Below are 26,289 nucleotides of genomic sequence, written 5' to 3' on the forward strand. Positions count from 1 at the left end.
ATTTCTGAGCAAATTGTATGACAGGCAGAAATACATCTCTGCTGCGCTGGCTGCTCCTGTGGAGCACACTGCAGAGCCTGTAGAAACAATGCAGAGTTGTGTGAGCTTCTGTTTTGATCCTCATGGATCAGAAAAAAGATCACATGTGAGGAGAACTTTGTTACGATAGAAATGATTTCAACTTTTGTAGTAAAAGAAGAAAGTTCACAAGGGAACCTCCAAATTCAAATTAATTTGAATCTGATCATGAAAGGATCATGGAGAGGGGTCCAGGGGAAAGGCATGGCAGAGTGACCATCTTGTTTTCATGTTCAGTTTGAGAGACATCACTGGAAATTACCCTCGTCAGTCTGATAGGATTCCTGTGGCTAACAAAAAGGGGAACAATTCAATACAATAAAGTATTTATACATCCCCAAGGCACATTTACAGATGTCCTTGGCAACATCAATTTCCAGCCTGTTAATAGCTTTAAAAGCTAAAAGCAAAACTGTAGACCTTTCCTAGGCACTAAAAAGCAGAAAATGCTGACAGACAAGTAGTGAGTAGGCAGATCCCTCTCTGCCCACCTCTGATAACAATCAAGGTGCTGTACTGTGCATTAGCTTCAGGGAATGGATTAGCCCTTTTGGCAGCCCACTATAAAGCACTTTGCAGTAATCTCATTTTCAGATCTCAAAGGCATGAATCATCCAGGTCAAGTTTAAATAGAGCTTTGAGAGCCAGATTCCTATCTTGCTTATACCACCATGAATAGAGAGCTGTTGCTGCTAGAGCCAGTGTTGTTACACAAATGTGTGCCATCAGTGTGAAGGTAATCAGAACTGGGCCCTAAGGTGAAAAATTGGTATGCTAACAAAAAATAGCTGAGGGAGGAAGTATGGCTTTCTATATATAACAGTAAAGAAACAACTAGTTCTAATATCAAATGAGGAAGTTTATTACATTAAAGTATTTCTATTTCAACTAAATATTTAAGGCCTTCACTGAAGAGGTTCCTACTTCTCCACTGAGTTCACTGGGCCTCTTTTCTGACCAAACTGTAAGCATTTCACTGGCAAACATGAACATCCCATCACATAAATCCATGCCCACCTGGCTTGGGATGAAATCTCTTACTTCTGCTCACCTCTTTTTGGTATGAGGAAGAGGTGGCAGACTTGGTGGCTAAATTGCTTTATCCACCAAATGTCTTACTCTCAACTGGCTTTCTGAGGGACCCTAGAAAGGGCTGAAGTGATGCTGGGGAGCTGCTCTTGGAGGGACATATTGGCCTTGGAGGCAGCATCTTTGGCATTTTCCTCGTTTGTCAGCTCTGTGAGTACACTGCAGGCTGCATCTTCAGGAGGCATACATTTTCCAGTTTTGCATCATTTAAATGAGATCTCTTACATTGAGCTGCTTCTCAGACACAAATATTTAGGGTCAAAGACCTGAGTACTTCAGCCTCTTCAGACCTGCTCTAAGTGTCAGGACACATGTTAATGCATTTTTGAGGCAGCTGACCCTGTGATCTCTCCCTTTCTACTTAAATTGTTTGCACTTTTCCCATTTGTCAGTGCCTGGCAAGCAGAACAGTTTTATTCCACTGCTAATGCAAGGATTTCCTGAAGAGTTGCACAAAGCTTTTCCTCTGCAAACTGCTCATTTAATCTGTCCACCCTTTTCTGCAAGTTTGCTTTGGAAAGAATTTGCTTCAAATCTGCCTGGATCTCAACAGTTTCAAATGCAGAGGATGTAACCAGCACCCAGAAATCTGAAATGGAACTCGACAGTGCTCTGTCCAGTGACCTGGAAAAAAATCAGCATGGGTCAGAGGAGCTTGCAGAGGTCAGGTGGTCTCTGCCCTGTCTGCTCTTCCTATAACATGTCTGACAAATCTACCCTATCCTTAAAAGTCTTCTGGGGGAAATTTTACCACCTCCTGAAGCAAACAGCTCTTGTATGCACTTGTTGTTCTCGGCTGCCCATTGATAGGCAACAGCCCTGAGAAGTTGGACAGGTCTGAACCCATGGGATCCACAATGTGACTCCTCTTGCCATGAAGACAGTTTTTGTCTGCACTGGAATATTCTTTTTGGAAGATACATGGGTCTGGATTCAAATGACAAGTATAACCCCTGAACTTGACTGCAGTATGAAGAGGGTGCCCCAGTGATTCTGAGCCCAAAATACTTGCAAGGCAAACTTATGGAAGGTGAATTTCTGCAAATATCAGTCAAGATCAGACTTCCAGCATTGTTAGACACCTGGCTGCCTGGTGGGGAGCCTGTCAGCCCTGTGAAATGCATCTTTTAGGCTCTGCCACAGGCAGTGCAGGCAAGGCGGTGGAAGGGCAGGGACATTTACCTTGCAAGGCTGAATCAAACCAGTGTGTTCCTGCTAAAAATGCAAATTATTTAATGCATAGTCACAGAATCATAGACTCATTAAGGTCCAAAAAGACTTCCGAGATCACCAAGCCCAACCTTCACGTAGAGGGGAATAGGTCCTATTAAAAATTGCTAGCCAACCTTTTAGGAAATCACCCTCCTTCCATGTGTTTATCAGATGTGCTAATCCTTTCCCCTCAAATAGTCTGACAGGTGCTTTTGCATGGATTTGCTGGGTCACAGCATAGATGCCAGATTCTTTTAGGTTATTTGTCAAGAGCATTTCTGTTTGTGTTTTCTTGTAGAAGGCCTCTGTGTGGACAGACTCCCATCTGGAAGATTGCCAGACAAGAGCCTTTCCGCATGTGGATTTTTTAGGAAGTGATGTAAGAAATGGGGGAAAGTACTGATCTCTGTGTGTGTGTACAGTTTTGTGATAGCATACCCCTTATTACCTGCAATATAATCAGCTTTCATTATGATTAATAATGTTCTGCTGAAGAAAGAAGCTGGTCCCTACACCCAGATGTTTTGGGGAGCAGCTCATCCCCGTGGGTTCACAGCTCTGAGGTTCACTCCCCAAGAACTCCAGAGAAGTTAGGCCTTTTTAGTTTGTCTGTTTTACAGCCACAACATGAATATTTACATTCTACACATTCTCTGATGCTTCTGTCAATGTCTCCACAGTGACTGACAATGTTTTTTGCAAAAGTTAAAGGGAGAGCTATAGCAAAAGCTTTTGCCTCTGGTAATAAACACTGCTGCAAGCAGCACTGTTACTCAGCTGCCATTCAAGCCCAGGGTTATGAGGAATGTTTGCAGAAAAATGCACCCAGAATGAGAATGCACTTTCTTTTCTGCTCACACTTTGTTCCCTCTCTCAACACTTGGAATTTAAATGCTTCAGTCCGAAGTTCTTCTTTGTTTTGCTGGAATATTTTAATCTTCCCCCAGAAACCTGCATCATCTACAAAACCACAAGTGCTGTCTTTACAAAAGATGGAAGAAAAGCTATTCTATCTGATGCTTGGGCAAGAGGAAGCACAGACAAGAGCTGCTCAATTACAAAACATGAATTGAATGTGAAGGCAGGAGACATCTTAGCAGAGGGCAGACATCTCAGGATGGAGACAGGATGCTCTTTGCCGTGCAATTGTCGCAAGGTGTTCCCTCTCCACAGACATGGAGAGACAGAGATGCAGCTGTTGGGCAGGCTTACCTTCATCCTCACCACCTTCATCCTCACCACCTTCATCCCCAGCAACAGAAAGCATACTCTTAAAATATACACATTCACCAGTTCTTCAGCAAAGGATGTCTGTGTTCATTTATCTAAGATTTCTTCTAAGTAATTCAGCTCCTTTCTGGAGGATATCAAGGGTCTCTACTACAGCAAGGAGTACCTGAGTGGTGGTTGTTGGCTGTTCATATGAAATCTTGTACTCATGAAAGGGGTAGAGAAGCAAATGGATGAAGAGAAAATACTAAGAAGGTAAGATCAAGAAAATATCCAGGACAGGTGTGGGTGGGCCATGAAAATGACTGCAAGCACTCAGGGTAGATTTCAGAACTCCAGCTAAATAAATCACTGGCAAGTTGGTGTCTCTGCCTGAATGTGTCTAAAAGCCTGCTAAAGATAATGGAGGGGAAAGGGCTGTCCAACTGGACAGATGGAGGTGTTGAGGGAAAGCATTTGCCCTGGAGCTTCTCTGCCACAAAGGGTTGGTGGGTCACAGTCTAAGCCACTTCACCTGGTAGCTGAATTTTTGCCATGCATTTCATTCTCCTCTGCTTCCCCTTCTCAGTTTTCATTTGATATGCTTTAATAAGTCCATAGCTGAAGTGGATTGGAGGCCTGTGGAAACAACTTCTGCCATCAGTTGACTACACTGCTGCATCACCAACCTGCAAGAGTTTGCAGACTATGTGTCCTCTTTACTTACAATATGTGAGTCCTGTTTTGAGGCAAAGATGTTTTCCATACACAGCATTCCACTGGAAAAAATTGCTTTTACCAGCCTGCTTGCTTACTTGCCTGTAACTGAATATGAACACTTGTATTTTGTAACTGATTGTACATCACCTCTCAAGGTGACCCATAACGAGAAACACTGCTTAGGCATTTGGGATGAGGAGAATGGATCCACTCAGTACCCAAAATTAGGCCAGTATTAGGTGAATACTTGCTTTGCTTACCAGAAACAGTGTGTTACAGACTCCTGGAAGATGTGTCCCTCTCTGGGAAATGCTCTCAAAGTAATTGCAAGAGCCTTTTATGCGTCCCATGATTGTTGTTTTCTCTCAGTGTTCTCTAGCCTAAACAACTGCATTTCTTTCAACTGCCCCTGAAAAGCCATTTTTCCTTGGGCTCTGATTATCCTTGTCACTCTCTGATTTGTATTCCAGTGCTCCCATCTTTCTCTAATTATCATATTCTGGATGAAAGGCAGGATTACTGCTGAGACCATGCCAAAGCTGGAGGGAAGGTGAGGATTTCTTCACATCTTGCATAAAAACCACCTGCTTCTAAATGTCAGAAGGAGGTAGGTAGAAACAGTGCAGGTGTGTGACACTGCAAACCCATCAATTTACAGATCTGAACCTTTTCTCCAAAACTTAATTTCATCCAGTGGTTTCCATCTTCTATTTGTGCAGCTGACTATTCCTACCTTTTCACCTGTCCTTGCCAAATTATTTATTTCAGACTCCATCTGATCAATTTTAATTCTACACCTGTAGAGCTCAAAACTCACATTAAAGTTCAGATTGTATACAAATTTCATAAGGAGCACTCCCAGCTCTTGTATGAGTCATAAATGGAAATACTGAAAAATGCCAGAAATGGGACAGAGTTTTGCAGGAAGTCACAGGACATCCCTCTAATTTGACAGTGAACACTGATAGCACTTGGCATTAGGTTTTCAGGCAATTGTATATAGCTTCTAACAATTTCAGCTAGAGCAGTCATTTAGGAAAAAAAAACCTCTCGGAGGGTATTCAAGCTACTTTAAATCCCTTAATGTTAGACAGCAAACTGCCTCCTGTTTATCCACATGCTGCTCAGGAGAGCAGTCAGGGACTTTTTGCAATTAATGGCAGGACTAGCTTAGGAAACTGAGCCTGGGACCCCTCATCTACAGGACATTCCCCAAGCTGATTCAAACAAAAAGTCAAATTAGTAGGTTTTCATGGTCTTTAAGGTAAAAACACAGCATATCACATCTATTTCTTTTAAGTGTTTTGGATCTATTTTAGCATAAAATGCATTGTTTGACATCAGTTGGCCTTGAGATATTCATGTTGCTGTTGCTGGCTCTTTAGGGGCTTGTGAAATAGTTTTTTGTTGCAGTATTTTGAGTTAGAACTAGTTAGAACTAGCCTGACAAGGTTAATGTTGTGGCATTTCTGCCTTCCTACTCCACCCACTTTTTAAAAAATAGATATGCAACAACCTCTTTCCAAGGTTTCTGTTTTCACCTGTCCCCCATAATTCTCAAAAGCAATACTTGTGAACTGCTTCAGATTGCACCACTCAATTCTTGATGCATGTCAGAGTGAGTTCCTCTGGGTCAGTCTGAGCCAGGAAATGCTATTTAGAGAAATGCAGTATAATTTAGGCAGCAAATAAGTCTGGAGTTCATCTACTGCAATGCCAGCTCACAGGGACAACTTGAATTAACTGAAGTATTTTCCGGGTTTTTCATTGGTTCTTGTGGGGGTTTTTTTGTTTGGTGGTTTGTTTTTTTTTTACTATCTTATTCAAGCTTAAGCATTCTCCTTTTTATTACCAAGGTTAATAGTTGTAGTCCCTTGATTACAGGGAAGACTAAACAAGACAGAATACCAGAAAGCTGTGCAGTAACTTTCCAGCCTCACAGAGTGATGAACCAGGTCCTTTCTGTGTTCATTGAACATTTCCTTGTTTCTGTCTGCTCATTTGTCAAAGAAGGAAATCAAGTAGCTTCTGGGCTTGGTTTGGGTTTTGATGGCCAGGTTTTGGTTGCAGGGGAGATACAGGGGTGGCTTTTGTGAGAAGCTGCCAGAAGCTTCGCCCATGACCAGCAGAGCCAACACAGAAGAGTGACTTACCTTGGGTCCAAAGGGAAGAGTGACCCACACTGCAGCAGTCTGGGGAGGACTGATGCCCTGGTGATGGACTCATGTTGGAGATGTTCATGGAGGACTCTCTCCCATGGAAGGGACCCCAGGGTGGAGCAGGCAGCAGGAACAGTGTGTGATGAGCTGACCATAACCCCCATTCCCTGTCTCTGTGTGCTTCTGGGGGGAGGAGGAAGAGCTGGGGATGAGGGAGGGCTGAGAGGAACTTTTTTAAAGGTTTTGTTTCTCATTCTCATGCTCTGATTTTGTTAGTAATAAATCCAATTAGTATCACTAATTCAAGTTTGCTCTGCCTGTGATGGTATTTGGTGAGTGATCTCTCCCAGTCCTTATCTCAAAACATGACCCTTTCATTGTATTTTCCCTCCCTCACAGGGCTGCAGAGGGGAGGGATAGAGGGACTTTGGTGTGTGCCTGGAATCCAGCCAGGGTTATCCCACTGCACATCTACATAATCCAGTAACTATCTCACATTCTTCCTGGCTCACTTTGCTCCTCACTAACTTGAACTAGCAAAATAATCTTTTCATGACATTCACAGATTAAAAGTATTTAGAAGTGCAGCTAAACTATTTTTAATAGTGGTCATTCCGATTTCACTCCTTTTTTGTTTCTTGAAGGCAAAATTATTGAACAATTCACATTCTCTTCCATGCAAAGACAGCTGCCACTTCACTTATATGCTTCATTAGGAACCCTACTGCTTCTTCTTGCTAATTTTTCCCTTTTTACATTGTTACTCAATGCAGTCCCCAAAAATGTGTCAAGAACATGCCTCTCAAAAAAAGTCTGACCATAAAACTCAAGTAATTTTTAACTGGGGTAGCTTTAAAACTAGAAACGGCTTTCAATATTTATCAATATTTGATTTTGCTGCACTGCTAGCTCTTAATCTGTTTAAATCTACAACACAGAGGTCATTTTTGCAGAATTACTAATCCCTGTTTCTCCCTTTCATCAGAAAAGAGTTATTTCCAGGTCTATCACCTTCTGACACAGACACTATAATAGCAAATCTTATTTGTATTAACCTCTTGAATATAGTAGAAAAGAGTGTTACAGTGTAGGGTTTGCAAGCCCTTTCTCAGGTTTATTCTCTTTCAGAAAGAAATCAATATAATTTCTCATGATTTGATTTTGAATGAAGTCTCTGGGCATTATCTTTATTAATGGAACATGTTATCAGTGGCATTGATTTCTGCCTGGGAAAGGAGGCTGGCACACAGTCTGCACTGCTCTGGGTGTCCCCAGGGAATGGCTCCACTCTGACCTGTAGGCAGCTGATGCACACACCCAGAGGAGTGAGTTAACAATTCTGATGGCAAGGAGCTGAGGCAGCTGACACGAGCTGCTGGCAAAAGTCTCAGACCTGGATTTTAAAGTGCATTTATGTGTCTAAGTGCTTGTGCAAATGTTGATATTTTCTTGGTTGTGGTTTCTAAAACACAGAGAATGTGTCTAGACTAATCACTGTGATGTGCAAGTGAGTTTAAAGTAAACTAGCATGCAAAGATAGGATTTTGACTCCTTAAAGTAATAGAGCTGTGTTAGAGTTGCACTGTAGTGGACTAAATACTACTATTTCTCTACCAGGCAGTTTCCCTGGTGTGAGTCTTTGCTGACAGGGTTGTGGCTGCTGAAGCTGCAGATGGCTGAGAGTGGGGCTGAGTTCCCTGCTCTGCTCCACTGCGAGCTCATGGAGTCAGTGGGGCCAGATCATGATTACAGATATTTCAATTTATGAAAGCTGGGGACTTTCAAAATAGCTGTTGATGAAAACACAGAGCTGCTTTCTGGTTTTTTTGTTTGGTTTTTTTTTGTCAATAAGGCTTCACTTGTGGCTAAAAACTTCTTTAAAAGTGCTGCTTCTTGGACAATATTATTAAAAAAGAACATGAATTAGGACTTGACACACCTCTGAAATATTGAGTGTTTGCAAAAACATCCAAGAACTCTGTCCATTCAGGAGATGTGGCATGTTTGTGTGCTTCAAATGCCTCTTACTTCAGCACAATCATGTGTTCAGTGATACATTTTCATGTCTCACAGAATAAACACAAAAGCTTTTCCATTTAAACAAATCACTTTCTGTTACATGGGCATTCAGAGTAATTTACCTGTACATCTATAAAGCAAGTGCAATAAATACATTTGTCTTGTATTTGGATTCAGCTCCACAGAATAATTTTCTCTTTTCAGCTAAGCAAAAATATGAAAGATGACAAAAAGTGAATGTTGCAATATTGCATTGTGCCAAATTCATTCAATTCAATTTTCTAAGGGAAAATATTGTGACATCAATATTCAACTCCATGCCTTGGAGTGCTATCCTTGGAGGGCTATTCTATACAAGTCAGGTATAGAATTGTATTTTTTTCTTGTAAGAGATAAAAATGCAGCTACATTCAAATCTTAATGATTCTTCATGAAAATACTTTTTCCCCTCCTCCTCTTTCTTATTTTTCCTTCCTACTTCTTTCTTCATCCTTTTCTCTTATCCCTTCTCCTCTCTCATATTCTTTTTTACTCTTTTTTTTTTCTTAAAGAGAATGTAAGCATGAACATTATAACTACCAGTAACTCATGGAATAAAAGGAAGGAAATTCACAGAAAATTCCATTATCAAATGGTCATGTATGTCAAAGACCAGCAGGGAAACCATTTTGGAAAACACACGGAGAGAGGAGAGGGAGTGGGTGGCTTTAAAGTGATGACACTTTGCTTGTGAAATAAATGCACAAAACTCTGCATAGATTTAGACAACTAAAAGCTTAATGAATTTGTTCTATACTGCAGGACTGTTTTTTCCTGTACTCACTCACTGTCTCCTAGTAGTCAAAAGAGACAATTATTTTACTACAAGACTTCATCTACTCCAATTTTTAATGTAAAGAAAAGCATCAAAAAAAGTAGCATGAAACAAGTCTTAAAGCATTAGACCCCAATATTCATTAGTGTTGAAAAAACCTCAGTTACAGACATCCACAGCTGGGTGAACAAACCTGAATGCACTGTCATGGTCATGCTTGTGCAATGAGCACTCAGTGCAGCTCTGCATGAAAAGGAATCCAATGCTTTATTCAAAACTCTGGAAATCAAATCAATTGATTGTAGGTTATCCCCGAAATTTCTGGGAATATTGTCCAGTTTGGAATAAGTAGCTGTAACAATCCTAAGGCTTCAGGAACTAAGTTGGAATGCCAAGCTCCTATCAAATGTATAATTAGGGAAATAAAGTTGAATCTTTGCAAAAGTATCTTACAAACTGTATTGTGACTATGGCAAAAAAATTGGCTCTGTCAGGTATTTAGACTATGAGGAAAGTGGGCCAATTTCTGCAGTTGAAGAAGCTCTTAGAAAGCTCTTTAAAAATTAGGCCAAATTCTTCTGCTACAAAGCAAGTGCAATGCTCGCTGATTTTAGAGTGCTGCTCATGTTGTACAGTTGGAGAAGCGATGTGATCAAAATTAAAAGAAATAGATCAGCTTTTTTGTCTAATAGTACTGGAACATCAACTGGTGCTCATGTGTGAGTGTGCAATGATGTAAACTTTTCAGTAATTCAACTGACTATTCAATATAACTTTTAATACTAAACAGTGTTTGATTTCAGACTTCATCTTTCTACCTTATGCTGTGCCATGCCTCAAGTTTCACAGAGATGGCAATGGAGTTTTGGAGGAAAGGAATCTAGCGCTGTGATTGCAGCTTCTGCTTCCCAAAGCATAAGAGTTTATTGCCTTGGAGTAAGGCAAAGGTGCGCAGTAACTGCACAAAGATTTCCAACTTTCTTCTAAAGAAACTCTTACATGTTTTCAGAAGTGAGATTTTAATGATAGAATATGATTCTGAATTTGTGTGAAATGCTTTTAATTCCATGTAGCTGTAATGTAGATTGTGTATGTTACCATTCAAGGTATAAATCCACCCTTTTTCTGAAAGAATGAACAGCTCAAGAATTTTTTTTTCCTCTCAGGAATACTAGGCTTTTCATTATTGTTTGGATTTAGATATTAATCCTAAAGCCTTTTCCTAGCCAACAGTCTTCTGGACTTTCTAATCTGTGGTTGGATTGCTGTGATACTTTTTATTTACCTGTGTCAGAAACTTCTCATTTGAATAGCTTGTCTTCAGTCATCTCTGGTTGCTGGCACTGGTGACATCCTTGATGAGTGCTGAGAATGCCACAGTCTACATAAAAACGTTTTGGAAAACTTGACAATCATGAAAGACAGACATTTTTGTTGTTTTATAGAATGGAATTTAAAAGATTTTTTAATTTCAAAACAAAACAAAAACAGAAACCCGAGAAAACTGAAACCCAAATAATTATATTGGAATAAGTGCATTAATGTATTTTAATATAATATTTTGATAAATAAACTAAAATGTGTAAAATAAATAAGCTAGTTTTTTTTTTCAATATACATATAAAAAATGTTTTTTAGAGACGTTGATACAGATTATTACAAATGAGATGCTGGGAGAAGTCTCAGATAAATTTATCAGGCAGGTGAAGTGTCCACCTCCTATGTTGCTGATGTTCAATGACATGCTCTTCCACCTATCTCTCATCTACATAAGCTGCTATTTAGGAATAGCTACTGCCTTTCAAATTAATGAATTTTGTCTTTATTAACAGATATCAAATTTAAGGAAGTCCTTGTTAATCACTGAAACATCAAACTTTTGATCGAGCAATGTGTAACAACAACTCAGACAAAAGCACACCAGAGCAAGATTAAATGTAGCAGGTACAAGCTCAGGTATTTCTGAACCCCAGAACATTTGTACCAGGGATGTTTTAAAATCCACCACCAGCAGTTAAGTGCTTGCCTCAGTCCTGATGCAGTTTATCTCCTCAGCAGTCTGGCCTGCCACTCACATCTGATTTTTACATTTGCTTTTTGTAAGGGTTTACCTCCAGTCCAAGGTCTTGCCCTTACCTTCAAGAGCCTCCAGGCAGCATTCATCAGACCAGCTGTAGACTCCTACATCTGAGTGAGTCATCACAGGCCCACTGTACTGGCAGAGAAGAGAAATAGGTGCTTGGTGACAGAAATCTCATCCTGAGGTCAGTGCCTAAAATAGAGCAGGAAAATCTTGCCCAGCAGTGCTTATTTCTTTCTGTGGACTATATTTGGGTAAGATGAATTCCACCCACGCACAACTGAACTTCTGCAGCAGAGGGAAAAAGTGGTCTGCAGACTCTAAATACCAGCTGGATTATTACAGAAGACACCCTACTGCAAATATTTCCCCTGCTGGGGCTGACTAAGTGAGCAGAAAGTGAGGACCACATTACAGGACCTAATGAATGCTGGAGGAGGTGCTGGCTGCAGGGAGGGCTGGGTGTGAATGTGCAGGACGTGGCAATGCAGAGGGAGATATGAGCCCAACTGCTTTTCCCAATTAGGTAATCTGCCACACAGCTCTTACTTTATCTAAGCATGAATGTTCTCCTGTTCAGTGTAAAGGCTATATTTAAGAAGGCTGTGACATTGGCATCCTACTCCTTTTCTCAGAACAATTAAAGTATTTCATATTAAATCAGTGCATATGTTGTTCCTGGTTATCTCTGAGATCACTTAGTACTCCATATGATCTGAAAATAACTGCCTGGGACATTACACCTGCTAATTTTCATGGTACAGAGTCCTGCTGGGAATAGAGAGTTTTCACATGAAATCTTTTGCTTTTAGGATTTAGTTCTCTATCAAGTCTACCACAGAGTGTTTTCTGATTTCTGTGGCAATCAAAATGTGCTTATTTAACTTTTCTCTGTACTATCACTTGTCAAGAAGAGATGGATGTTCCTGGGTCTCCTCAGAAGAATTTTAAAAGCCAATACATAGGGAATTTCCTTTCTTACCTAAACAGCTTCTGGCTACAAAATGGGGTATTATTATTTTCTGCACATCAGCTAGGGTCCTTTAATAAAAGTATGCTGCTGTTTATGACAACATATCTACCAAATTAATAATTAGGCAGATATCCACTTTCAATCAGTGGATCAGAAAAAATATACTGATTTTCTAATGCTATATTGCTTTGCAGACTGATTGAAACACTGTAGTGGACTCTCAGCTTTCTGATTTCATTATCATTGATGCAATTTTTGTTCAGTTTTTTTTTTTTTCCCTAATAGATACTGTTGCTTACAGGGTTATTATCATGGTTGTGCAATCTATGCCAATGCTAGGATTTGCATGTCTTCACCATTCTACAAGGTTTTGGATGAGAGTTGTGAGAACCAGTAGATGGTTAACTGATCATAATCAAGTTTTCGGTGATTTAACTGATTCTCTTCTAATTCACAATGGCAACACCGGACAAAAATTTTACTGACTTAAAAAAAGTTATTTTGACCTGTGTTACAAATGAGTGGTTTTGGCCACTTAAAGGATCACCATCAAGATGATTGACAATAAGTAGGTTTTAATAGGAATTTATGAAAGTACAACCTCAACAAACCTCGATGACAAAGTTCACTCTGTTACTCTATATAGATGAAGCATGGATAGGAAAATCAGATTGGAATAAATTTATGATTATTTACATTGAGACCAGGATGGGAAAAGGTAAGAGTACAAAGGATACCAATACATAAAGGTGCAAGAGTCAGAGAGGTATAGATCTTCATTTGTGCACAAAAGTACCAATCAAAAACTCACCTCAAGTTTGGTGAAATGCATCAAATCCCTTTGTGTTTCTCATCAGGCATGGCTTGCACCTTGAGGAATGTCCTGTGGGGTATCAGCCTGAATCTTGCCATTATCAATGGGCTTTCAAATATTGCCAGCTGAAGGGTTTGTGAGCTCCAGGAGGTGTTCCACGCCGAGGGAGCTGCCTGTGGTACAGGAGAGCTCAAAGGGGCTCACTTAGGACAGCTCTTTATAGGGTCCCAAGAAGATTGGTCTTAGTCATCTGTAAAATCTCTGTCCTCAGATTGGTAATTAGTGGAGTCTACAACAGGTTTGAAATTTGTTTCCAAAACTCCAGCAGCAATAGTAAAATGGATAGAAAAGCCTGGACACAAAGCAAACCAAGCAGTAAGATCTCACTTCTACCTCTTCACAAAAGGGTTTCCTAGGCTTGCCAACATTCTAATGTGAGAAGGGACATTTTAGAGCAGGCACTCAGCATTTGTTTCAACACTTCCAGCATTTGTTGAAATTTGACTTACATCCATCTCTTGGTCTACCATTGCATCTTCTAAACTCATCTTGGGTTCATGAACATTTTGAATACTATTTTAGGACATCTCATGTCTTCCACATGCAACTCGGAGTTCAACTACCTGACTACACACTCAGCTCTCTTCTCAGAAACTTCCCTTGTGGGTTCCTGACTAGTGATAGTAGTCTCAGCAAAATTAGCGGCTTGTAATTCAGTCAATTTTGTGTATAAGAAAGATAGTTCCATTACCATGGTGTCTTCACCCTATGATGTCTTCATTTGTGAAGACATGGAATGACAGAATCTACTCAGATAAAATTTGCAAGTTTTCTTGTTTGAAAATAACAGGGGTTTTCAAATTTTTTTCTAAATTTCAGTGAGCACACAAACTTCCATCAGGTGCATCTCTTCTTATTGCTGAGCTTCAATAAAACACATTCTAGATGTCCAACAATTAAAGCATTAAGCTGAACTTAGCATCTAATAGGAGAGAATTTTCCTGGCAAGTACAAAGTGTCACTGCCTTCAGTCATGTTAGCTTTCAGTAATGGAGACAGGTAAACCAATCCTTTCTCTCCAGCCAGACTACTCTGAAAATAGGCCAGGTCCCAGTGGGAACAAAAGATGCTCCTAGACAATCTGTAATTAGACAACTTCAACTTCTCTACACAAATGTCTTATTAAAGTTCCACTATGATCAAGCCTGCTGATGCATAATACAGACATGAACACCTCAGCTGAAAGCTGTGTTTTCTATGATTCATTCTCTGAAGCAAATATTGCAGAGACCGATTATCTCTTTAATACAAACATATAGCCATTCTTCTTCATTGATAACCCAGTCAAGTGCCCGTGGCAGATAACAGAATATTTTCTAATAACTTAGAAGGGTCCAATAATTTGGATTAGGCCCTGAGAAAGTCTCATGCAGGACCTGCAAAAAGACCCCTCATAACACTTAGGTCATTCATCTCAGATGTAGGCACATCTTGCAGTGCCCAGTCAATTTTAGTCAAAGTTTATATTTATATGCTGAGGGTAAGTCTGATATTGTAGAAAGTAATGTCAAAGGGGTGAAGCATGGGAGAAAGAAGAGTAAACGTAGTAATTTGGTTAATTAATTTTCTAATTTATTCACAGAGTTCTGAATTGTCTGCCTTTTTGCAATACAGCTGTCTTGAAGCAAAAGTCAAAATATCTCTTCTGAAATGAAGATTATGGTGATTAAGCACTTAAATCTTGATTTTTGACACTGATTCCTGATATTTCACTTCCAATCCCATAAAAACCTATCCACTGAAAGCAATAATGGTTTCTACTGGGCACAAGATCACAAGGTAGCCCTGGTTAACTTGCTGCTTCTGTGTGATTCACTGTGAGATTGCAAAATCAATTTTCCCCTTTTAAGACTGATGGTGTCAACTCCTGGCAGTAGCTCATATCTAGACTGTGTTTCTTTTGCAGAAAGAGGGAGGCAGAATAGTGATATTCCTCCCTGAATTTTGGTTAAATACCCAGCAATGCTAGAGAAATTTTGTTTTTCAATAGAGAAACCCTTGAAGGCCAATGATAAGCAGTAAAGTGAGATATGGCTTGCTCACTATAATTTTTCCTAACTGATTCAGCACCTCTTTGGAAAGAACCTTGACCTTATTAAAATGAACTGGGAGAAATGGGAGAGAAAAGTGAAGCCTATAGCTGAAAATCTGAAATTTTACTTTAAGATATTCACAGAGAAAACATATGATTTTGATGTCAATTAAGGTAATCAAAATAAATTTTGAGAAAAGAGTTACATCTGCAGTCAAAGAGGAACAGAGAAAAGTCCATGTATATGAATTTTTTTCTTGCATAGGAAACAATACAATGTTTTATTTTTAATACAGTTACTTCCATATTATCTCTAGCTATTTTCTTCTAGGGATTTGCCAGAGAGTTTTGATGTTCAAGGCTTGTTTTGAAGCTCTCTGTGCTGCAGTTTTCTGTTTCAGATCCTGGGGACTGACAGATGCTCTGATTCTTCTTGGTGCAGTGCCAGCAGTGGCAGCAGGTAGTGAACTGTCCTGCATGCTGCCAGCCCAGATGGCATGTCCACACATTAATTGTTCTCAAGAGTCAGTCCTCCTGAGTCCACCCATTTGTTGCTTTCATTGACTACTGCCTAGTCTCATTAATCAATGTTTGCTTCAGCAAACCTCTGTAAAGCCAGTCTGCAGACCTGTAGCAAGTAAAAGTAGAAATATGGCTTTGTGTAGCATTGGAGTTCAAAACTTAATGGTCTGCAAAATAAGGGTGACTTCCTAACTTTTACAGTTAGCACACTGGAGACTGAATTGCTGTCTCAGAAAATGATCACAGGCACTGAGGAACTGGAACCTGAATAAGTGATGGAAGGACTGGAGTCTCTCTCCTCCCAGACATGTTCTCTCTCTCCATCCTCACTGTGCCATTGAGGTCCTGCCATAATATCTTCATCTGAAGTTGGGAAACTTGTCCCTTTTCTCTAGAAATATGGGTGGAGAGGAGCAGTGCTGGTCATTTCACTTTCTTCAGGCAAAAGTAGGAAGAGCTATGAAAAAAAAATCAGATTTATCAGTTCATTTTCAGTGACATTTTTTGCTTTAAAGCCATCCAGCTAGAATGCAATTCTCATTATCTACTTTAAACTGTAAAGCACCTGCTAGAAGTCTTTCAAATACTCTGGGCTTTTATTTTTCTTAATGCTCATTGATTATCTCAAGACACACCTATCTCCCCACCTCAGTTTTTCTTATATCGTTCTGAATAAGCCGTTTTTAATGTTTGCAAACTGATCCTGGCTGCCAGCAGATAGGGATACACCCAGGAGGGGATGAATGGGCTGGAACCAGGCTCTCCCTCCTCTCCAACATCCAGCTGCAGCACTGCTGTGAGGGCAGTGAGAATGCAAAGTGCAGCACCGTGGTTTGCTTCTCTCTGGCTCCTTTGCCCTGGCAGGTCCCTCTCCCACGGGGCTGTTTCTCTCCTGCTGCAGTGCCTGTCTGCTGTGCTGCTCCTTCTGTGGCTGGGGAAAGTCACTTCCTCTCCCATCACTGTTAGGAATCACTTGATCTAGATTATTTTCCCCATTGATTCCAGATTCTGTACATGCTTTCCCATCTTATGTGGAAGGAATTGGTCACTGTGAGTGCTCTTGTGTTTGGCATGTTGGAAGGAAGATTACAGCATTGAATAAAAGGATACTGGCTGCTGGTGACTTGCTTGTGGAATCTTCCCTTCCCTTTCTATTATTAAAAATTGTTTTTATCTTCTCAGAAGAAAGAAAAAGAGATGGAGACAAGAGAGGTTCTTTGCCAGGTCCTCACAGTTCTGCTGTGAGTTTTCTTTCTATTAAAAACAGTTTTTCTATTAATTCACAGAGTCTCTATTCTTCTTTCAAGAACATTATCCTGACAGAGGTTCTGTACACCAACAGATCTTCAGAGAACTGTCCATATATCTTTTAAAAAGGTATCCCTGAGAATTCACTTTGATATTACAGGTCAAGAGATGCCCACTGTGGTCTCAGGATTTGTTTGAACTTCTGAAAAAGAACATGGAGCAGAGAAAGGAGTTTGTCCTAGCTAAATTCAGAGGATACTCCATCAGTCCACCAGTGTTGTTTCTATATGTGATATATGCAGTTAAGTGAATATCACCATGTGAGCAGTGGGTGTTAGCTATCTTGAGAACCATAATACTGGCTCAGCTCTGTCTCAGCTCAGTTATTTCCAGGGCAGGGCTGGGTCATATCCAGTGAGCTTTGGTCCCCAGGGAGTTTTATCATGTCTGTACCCACCAAGGTTGTTCATCTTTACACCTGAATTGATCTGAGATAGCCCTTCACATGGAATCTGCTTTGTGTGTGAAAATATTTTTGAACCTCAGGTATCTTCTGCACAGCTAATAGCAGATCTAAATGTGATGACTGTATCACCTGGGAAAGCCAGCTCTCGAGAGAAGGTATCTGATGTTTGCACATCTGTTGTTTGATCAGGGAGGTCCTTTCTGCTGCTCTCAGTGCCAGAAGGACAGGTGAGGTGAGAGGGTGATACCTATGCCCAGAGTAGCCCTGAGCCATTCTGACCCTCAGCTGCAGTTTGTCCCTTTGGTCTTGCTGGTGGAAGCCAGAGCAGCATTTGAGAGCTCTGAGCTGAAAATGAGAGCAGATCTAATAAGGAACACAGAAACTACCCCAGTGAATGTCCATCCTGGGATTACAGGGCCTTCCATGTACAGGGCCATTTAAACCCAATTTATTGCTCTGTAAACTTCATTTGATCATATCCTTAAATGCTTAGGTTACTGTCTGCCTTAAACCTACTCCTTCCCCTCTAAATTATTACCTCAGTATGTAAAACCTCTTACTAAAAAAGGTCTCTCAGGCACATATATCCCCTCTGACATGAAGAAATGCTCTTGCTAAAAACAAATGGAAAACCTTACTTGAATAAAGGATCTTGTGATTTTGTCTCTCTGAGCTGTGCATGTGCAAGCTCCCCAGTGTGGGACACCCTGGGGAGATTTTCAGCAAGAAAGGAACTTGTCTGCAGCTCAGAGCCCTGTGAGAGCCTGAGACTTGGCTTCTGCTTGTGTCCAGCTCAAAAAACTTGCACCTCTGTAGATACAGCATAGGCTCTGTGTGTCAGGGTCACTGCTCATATGTCATGTATAGCATGCTGAAAATGTACATCCAATAGAAGTACAATTTTTACAAGATACAGTGAAATGAGAAAGTCTTGTGGTATTGGGATATACAAGGACAAAAATACCTCCATAATCAATTAAAAATGAAGTCAAATCAGGTACAGAGCACAATTATTTTTGTCACTCTGAATTTCAATACTCATTACCTTTCTTTCTTAAAAGGGAAAATTGTGCCCACACAATGCAGAATTTCACATAATGTGTTTTCCCCTGTACTAATGTTGTATCCACATTCTTGTTTAGCTCTGAGCAAGTGCTGGTAGACATTTTAAGAGGAGCCCTGGAGGGTTATTCACATTACCATAAAAAAATAGATTTTCTATCTTCACAGTTTCTCTGTCCTCTAGCAAGACCTTTTGCTGGAAATTAGGGGACATCTCCTGTAGTTCTCAAAGCAGCAGCACAGGCTCCCTGGAGGTAGAACTTAGGAAATAAAAAAAGCCACAGAGAAGATCATAGGACAAAAAAGGGCAAGAATGGAGTGGAAAAGGGAGAGAACTTACCAGCAAGACCATACACCTGCTCAGCTGGGACAAGTGCAGGGTTGAATGAAGAAGATCTGAAAGAGAAAAGAAATTACTGTCAAGGTAAATATGTGTTTTGATGTTTTGCCAAAGGAGTGGGTGTTTACAACACACTAAGGAGGGTGTAAGCGATTTTGTAGGTGGTCCTAGGAAATGAAAGAGAGCCTGGGGATGGTGGTGAGAGGAGTGGATGCTCAGGAGTTTTGAGACTTTATTGCAATCTGGTTAAAAAAAAAAAAAAGCAAAAAAACAACAGAAATCTGAACAGAAATTCACTCAGACTTCTTAAGGATAAGTCCCACTTGCTACTGTGGTGGTAGACAACAAGATAGAAAAGTCTTTGTGGATTCATTTGTAAGGAAGGAACTACCTGGATGTTTTAGCAATGTAAAGAGACCAGAAATTAAAGCCAGCTGAAGGATGGAGAATTTCCAGCCCCGTGTGGATTTTTTTAAAATTGGTAATTAACCTCACTTGAAAATCTCAAATTCTCATTTCTGGTTTGAGTTTTCCAAACTTAACTTTCAGCTGTCAGTCACTGAATAGTACTGTGCTTTTTGGCTGATGCCTTACAGAACTTACAAGTAACTTTACAAGGTCTTTGGTGATATTTTTTTTTTGTTTGGTCGGTGTGGTTTGGATTTGATAAATTTGTCTCATGTGGTGGACATAAAAAAAAAATTTCCTCCTTCAGTTAATTTGTTTTTGTTTTGGGAGGCATTTGGATTATCTTTTACCCCTAGAAAAGCTCCTAAAACATTTTCGTGTTTCTCAAAGGTGGACAGATCCTTTTATAAAGTGGGACGAGGTAAAGGGAAGCTGATTGTTGTTTCTTAACTAATTCTAACACTTGAGAGCAGGTGCTGTAAAAACTGGGGCTGATTTTGATCTATTCACACTCTTGTGCTTCTATCTCCTATTTCTACAATCTGCACCTGATATGAGATATATAATGTAGATGTGAATAAATAAGAGTTCACTTCTCATCTCATATTATGGTTCATGAACAAAATATAGATCGCAATACGAAAATGAAAACTCTTAAAATCCTGGTTTGATGTGGTTAGCTTTTGTACTTCAGGACAAAGCTTGGCAAGTTGAGCATATTTATTTGCTGAAAGACATCTGCTGAAAAAGATTGGATGTCGAAGAGTGATTCTAGGTTATTACTGCAGTTCTGCAAAGGAAGGAAGTGAGAATTGACTACTTCTTTTTCAGCTCCTCTGGACTAAATGAGAATGACAAGCACTGGGAAAAGAAACATGATTTCAAGCACTGGGTGCTCTCTCATGGGAAAGAAGCAGAAATAATTGATGTCTACCAGTAAAGTACTCATTAGGATGGACATGTGTGGTAGGGAACTTATGGCTGAACAACAAGATTGATTTTAGTCAGAATTTCTTCTCTCAGTGTATAAAAATATCAGCAGTGAACAAAATAGATCTGCAGTGAAGGCAGCAGCACAGGCCTCTCCTTAGGAAAGACAATTTTCTACACAAGTTTTCTTGACAAGTTGCCAGAGTTATTTCCGTGGTCCCTGGCTTGTCCTTCACTGGGACAAGGCTGTTCACAGAGGTGAAGGTAGGAACACAATCCTCTTTTGTCATGCAGCGTTGTGTTGTTCATTAAAAGTGTGCCTGTGTCTCTGGCTATTGCTCTGAGCCTGCCTTGATTATCTTTTGTGTTCTTTTGTATTGCCTCCAGCTCTCTGAGTGTAAACACAACTTAATGGGCAGTGTGCTTACTGCTCCACTGCAGAGCAAGGCAGAAAATCAGTATATATGTTTACAAATACGTACAGACCCTCTTACTTTGCACTGTGAGGGGTTGCATGGGCTGGGAACCAGGACAGACCCGTGTGTACAGGCTGGCCCCAGCCCCCAGCAGCCAAACCCAGCAAGGGATGGGTGCCCTCTGGGCTTTCACAGCATCTTTCCAAATGATGAAAGGGCACACCATCATCCTAATGGCAAAACAGTATAACCAGCTTTAAAGCAGGAGCTTTATTCCTGCTTTAGGTCAAGGACACAAGGACAAAAGAGTCAAACTTAACTTGGCTGCAGTCCCAGGGGTGCAGCTCTTGGCAAGCAGAGATTCCCTCAACAAAACACCATCTTGGTTTGTAAACCACAGAATTTGGTGATTGATGTCCACAATTAAATCAGTCTATCTCTTCCCAAGTGTCTCCATAAAGCTGCTTTTTCAGTCATTTTCCCATCAAGGCAAACAAATCAGTAATTTACTCGATTTATTTTCCAGTGCTCCCTATTAACCAGAGAAGAGGCCATAGGGAGAGGGCTGGCTTTGACACATCTGCTCTGCACCCAGAAGGGTAAGAAGGTGTTACCTTACCTGTGAGCACACAGCACACACACCCAGGGCAGCTCTGCTGTGTTACCCTGCCCATGAACACACACCCAGGGCAGCTCTGCTGTGTTACCTGTGAGCACACAGCCCAGGGCAGCTCTGCTGTGTTACCTGTGAGCACACAGCACACACACCTGGGCAGCTCTGCTGTGTTACCTGTGAGCACACAGCCCAGGGCTGCTCTGGTGTGTTACCTGTGAGCACACACCCAGGGCAGCTCTGCTGTGTTACCTGTGAGCACACAGCACACACACCCAGGGCAGCTCTGCTGTGTTACCTGTGAGCACACAGCACACACACCCAGGACAGCTCTGCTGTGTTACCTGTGAGCACACAGCCCAGGGCAGCTCTGCTGTGTTACCTGTGAGCACACAGCACACACACCCAGGGCAGCTCTGCTGTGTTACCCTGCCCATGAACACACACCCAGGGCAGCTCTGCTGTGTTACCCTGCCCATGAACACACACCCAGGGCAGCTCTGCTGTGTTACCCTGCCCATGAACACACACCCAGGGCAGCTCTGCTGTGTTACCTGTGAGCACACAGCCCAGGGCAGCTCTGCTGTGTTACCCTGCCCATGAACACACACCCAGGGCTGCTCTGCTGTGTTACCTGTGAACACACAGCTCAGGGCTGCTCTCTGTGCTGAGCCAAGCCCCTGTGGCTGCTGATGACCCCAGATAAGGAAAGTGGTTTCTGCTGCCTCTACAGCCCTGCCATGCTCTTGCCCCAGCCCTGTGGGCATTAAAAAGCACAGAGAACACCCAGCTGTGGCCTGGGCCAGGAACCTGAGATCACAGCAGGCAGTGTCCATGAGCTGTTGAGAACATTTCCACTGTTGACTGTCTGAAAAGGAGTTAAAGGACCTCTTTTATGGGCACAAGTTAAAATCCACATCATAGGGGATTTAAGCCGACTTCTTGTTGGCTTAATCACATCTGCAAATATCTGAATTTAAAAATGGCATACAAGTATCCTTTACAATTTCTTTGCTGCCTTCCCACTCACACATGCATTTTTGAAATCCAGGAAAAAACCTTAATCATGCAGCTCAGGCAGTATAGGTACAAACTGGAACTTTTTTATTTTTAAAAATGCCATAAATACATTATGCAGGTGTATGAATAAGCACTCTTACAGAGCCATGATTGCTTATTATGTTTTCCAGGGAGTTTATTTCTGCAGAAAGGTGGCAATTCATTCACCTCAACCTCTGTTGGTCTTTAATTTCAGTAATCATTATAATCAGATTTATTTTTGATCTTTTTCTGATTTAGGTGACTAAGCAGCATGTACATAGCCTGTATTGCTATTAACTAGTGCTCTGGAACCCTTTTTAAGACTTCAGCTTTTACTTGTAAAGTCAGAGCATACATTCTTTGTGGACAAAAACATCAAATGGGGAAATCTCCTTGTCATTTTCCTGGACCAGTGGCACCAGAAACAACTGGATTTTCTAGAGTGAGGATGTTAGTAATAGCTCAGTTTGAATTTCTGTTTAGTTTGAAATTCTGGCATTTGGAAACTTGTTCTCATTCTAACCAGAATGATTCACAATGCCTTTGGAAATCATGAAAAGGTCTGGGCCATTTTAAAAAGCATCATTCCCCATTTCTAGGAAATCTTGCATAGTTAAAGTAATTTCAACATCAGTGTCATTATCTTTTTGGTAATGCTTTTTTTATGCAAATTGCTGCTGAAAAGAGTAAACATCCAAGAGTCAGGCTGAATGTCTTCTCTTTAACTTTCTTTTCTTGTGGTCCCAGAGGGGAGCTATGTTATGCCACGGAAAAGTGAGCATTGCAGAAACTGCTGCTTTTCCCTCCCACAAAATTATTTAGCACAGAGCAGGAGAAGTGCTGGCTTTTCCCATGATAGTAAGACACTTTTTTATTCTCTGCCACTAGCAAGGTGATGCTGTGACACTGAAGCAGGTGTCACATGGGATCAAAGATCTTGAGGAGCAGGAGAGGACACTGGTGGAGGGAGGGAAAGCACAGTCTCCAGTAAGAGATCCCAAACAGGGAAGATCACAGTGAAAAATGAAGGGAGAACCAATGTAGCACACAGTGATGACACCTCAAAGAGAGGAAAAAAAAGAAGCTCCTGTCACCAAAAAAACCCAGGGTTTTGGTTGATGCTAGTTTGAGGCCATTTCTTGGAAGTAATATTTTCCTTCTTTTTAGGGAACCTGAACATTTCCATTATTCTGTTACTGTGGGGGAAGCAGTTTAATTGTCCAGAATTATCCTCCCACCCCAAAGTGACCACTGTTGAGCTTGCTCTTGTCGTCTCCTACAGAAACAATCTGTCCTCTTCTCAATAATATGTTAAACCAGTGGCTGATTTCATCCTTATTTGGTGTCTCAAATGGAACAGAATTCCAGTAATTTTTGTAGAAGTGGGTAACCAGAGAGGAGAGAGCTGGGGTACTAGACAGTGTTGAGTTCACTCCTATAAATTCTGATCATCATTCTCATGAACTCCTCATTCTCTTGTCCTGTTCTTCTTCAGCAGGATGACTTTGCAAAGCATAATACCTTTGCTTCAAAATTATACAAAGCCATGCAAGGCAAAGAATCTTTCAGTGAACATCTCAAGAAAAGACTGTCAGGCAGTCCCATCCTCTGTCCCCCTACATGGCCCCAGTGGTTGGACTGAAACTAAAAGATGTCATAAAGCAATTTATGATGGACATTGAGAAGACAGAAATTAGAATTTGGCATGTCCTTTGTGGTGTCTCTGTATTTGATGTGGGCTGTGTGTGTAAAGAGGATCCTGGCAGGTGAATGGAAGAGACTCTTCAAGAGCTCAGCTTCTACCTGCCATGCCAAGCAGAGCTGCTGCACAACTTTTTTGGGTGTGGGGGGACACCAGGCATGTTCTCCTCCATCAAACCCACCTCTGGCCACAGTGATACTCCTTTTACTGACTTGCTGCCTCCAGTGATGAAAACCCTGGGTCCTGTTCTCAAAACTGTTGAAGTCCTTATTACAAACCCCGATTCAAATCTTTTTTGCAGGTGTATTTCCTTCCACAGCTGGCCCTCTGTCCACATCTGCTTCTAATAACAGAGTGGGCTGAATGCTTGAAAACAGTCAGCCTGTAGCCTGTTTTTTTCATCTGAGACTTAGAAATGATGTCCTCCATTAGTTCCTTCCAGCACAGCATCCTCCATGGACACTTGCTTTCTTGTTTCCTCTATTCATCTTTAAATATAATGGCCGATAATTGTAGCTAAAAGTGCATTTTTGCCTTGTTTTCAGTTCACCTGTCCACAGAATATTCACCAGCTTTTCCCAATTTTTTTAATCTAATGTAAATAATTACTCTTTTACATATTAGAATAAACCCAAGCATATCTCACTGTAATCCACTTCTGTTGTCATTTTTCTCTTTGTTAGCTTTTTTTCAGGTTTACCTGAAAAGATTTGAAGTTTTTTTCTTCCACTTCTTATGAAACTAAGTGCTGTTATTTCAGGCTCATGCCATAAAAACCAGGAAAGTATTGCTTTTTAAAAAGAACCCTCATTCATTAATCATGATGACATCTCATATTAACTAGTTAATGTATAAAAGCCTTTGGGCACTTATGAATCTGTAATTTCAGATCTAAAATGAAGCAATAGTTTTTCAGGCAACCAAAGAAAAATTCACCAAGGGCAAAATTTAACATTATGCAACTATTCCAAAAATATTCATTATATACACAGAACAATACACTTTTTAGAAGTAAAAATCAAAACACAGTGGAGAATTTACATATGAAAGCCTGGCTGCTTTCTAGGCAGAGTGTCAGTTCTGTATTGAATCCTTATCATTCTGAAGGCTTCTTTCTTGCAATCAAAGAGTCCTTTAAAAAAAATTGGAAAACATGCTTTTTAAATTTCTCAGGAGCTTTTATAAGGTGTGGATATGTATATTCAATTTATAGCAGAGCAATATATCATATGGATGACTCTAATACTTTTATGATAATCTGAATGATACCTTACTGAATAAGTAATCCCAGAGAGTTTTAAGGGGTTTGTGTTACTTAATTTGAGTAAATTTTATGACCTGGGTGAATATTACTAGCCTGTAAACATAATAAATCAGTTTTTGAATCTCATGTGAAGTTTGCCACCATAATTAGAAAAACATCCTTCTGATACATTCAACACACGAATACCACAAAAGGTATGAAAATATTCTTTGTCATCAAGAAAGTCACTTATACTGGGAAAAGGATGTATTGGACAAATTGTGATAAATTATTTGAAAATATTCAAGTGAGATGGAAGCACAGAATGTCAAAGGAAGAAGAGGATCAGAAAAGTGATGTAAAATAAAAGCTGGAAGAGTGACCTGAGATGTGACCTGGCAGCACCTCATGCCATGACCACTGAGTCCTGTTGTTAAATTATCTTTCTGACACATGCAGAGCATCTGGTCACTTCTTCTTTGTTGTTGTTTGTTTGTTTAAAAAAGAAAAATACCTCTTTTGAGCAAGTTTTCAGGTAACTGTGCAATAGCAGTGCATAGGAAATGAGCCTGTGACCTCCAAACAGGGTGACCCACATGCAGGCTTGCTAGAATTGCTGTGTGCCTCTGCTGCACATCTCTGTGCAGTCCCTGATACCTGTCCAGGTGCATGATAAAGAGTTCAGTATGGTATTACAATTCAGATCAATTATTTAGTCTGTGTCGGTCTTGAATTCATTACCTTGTGTCTCCATGGAGCACAGGGCTATGGCTACACAAATAAATTACTGAGAGATAAGATAGGCTGTGTGCTTGAAAACTACCACCTGGTGCATGGAAATTGTCCACTTGCACACTTTTGTTCTTGAAGAATACAAAGAAATTTGGCAAAACTTGCTTCTCAAAGTTTATAGTTGGACCTGGTGGTCTTAAGAGTGTTTTCTAACCTAAGTGAGTTTATGATTCAAAACATGTGAAGTACTTTGCAGGAGAGTTCCTGAGAGAGGTTACCATGAGACAGCTGAAATGCTCTGTATCCA

This window comes from Molothrus aeneus, chromosome 4, assembly GCF_037042795.1.
Source record: "Molothrus aeneus isolate 106 chromosome 4, BPBGC_Maene_1.0, whole genome shotgun sequence".
NCBI classification, from domain to species: Eukaryota; Metazoa; Chordata; class Aves; order Passeriformes; family Icteridae; genus Molothrus; species Molothrus aeneus.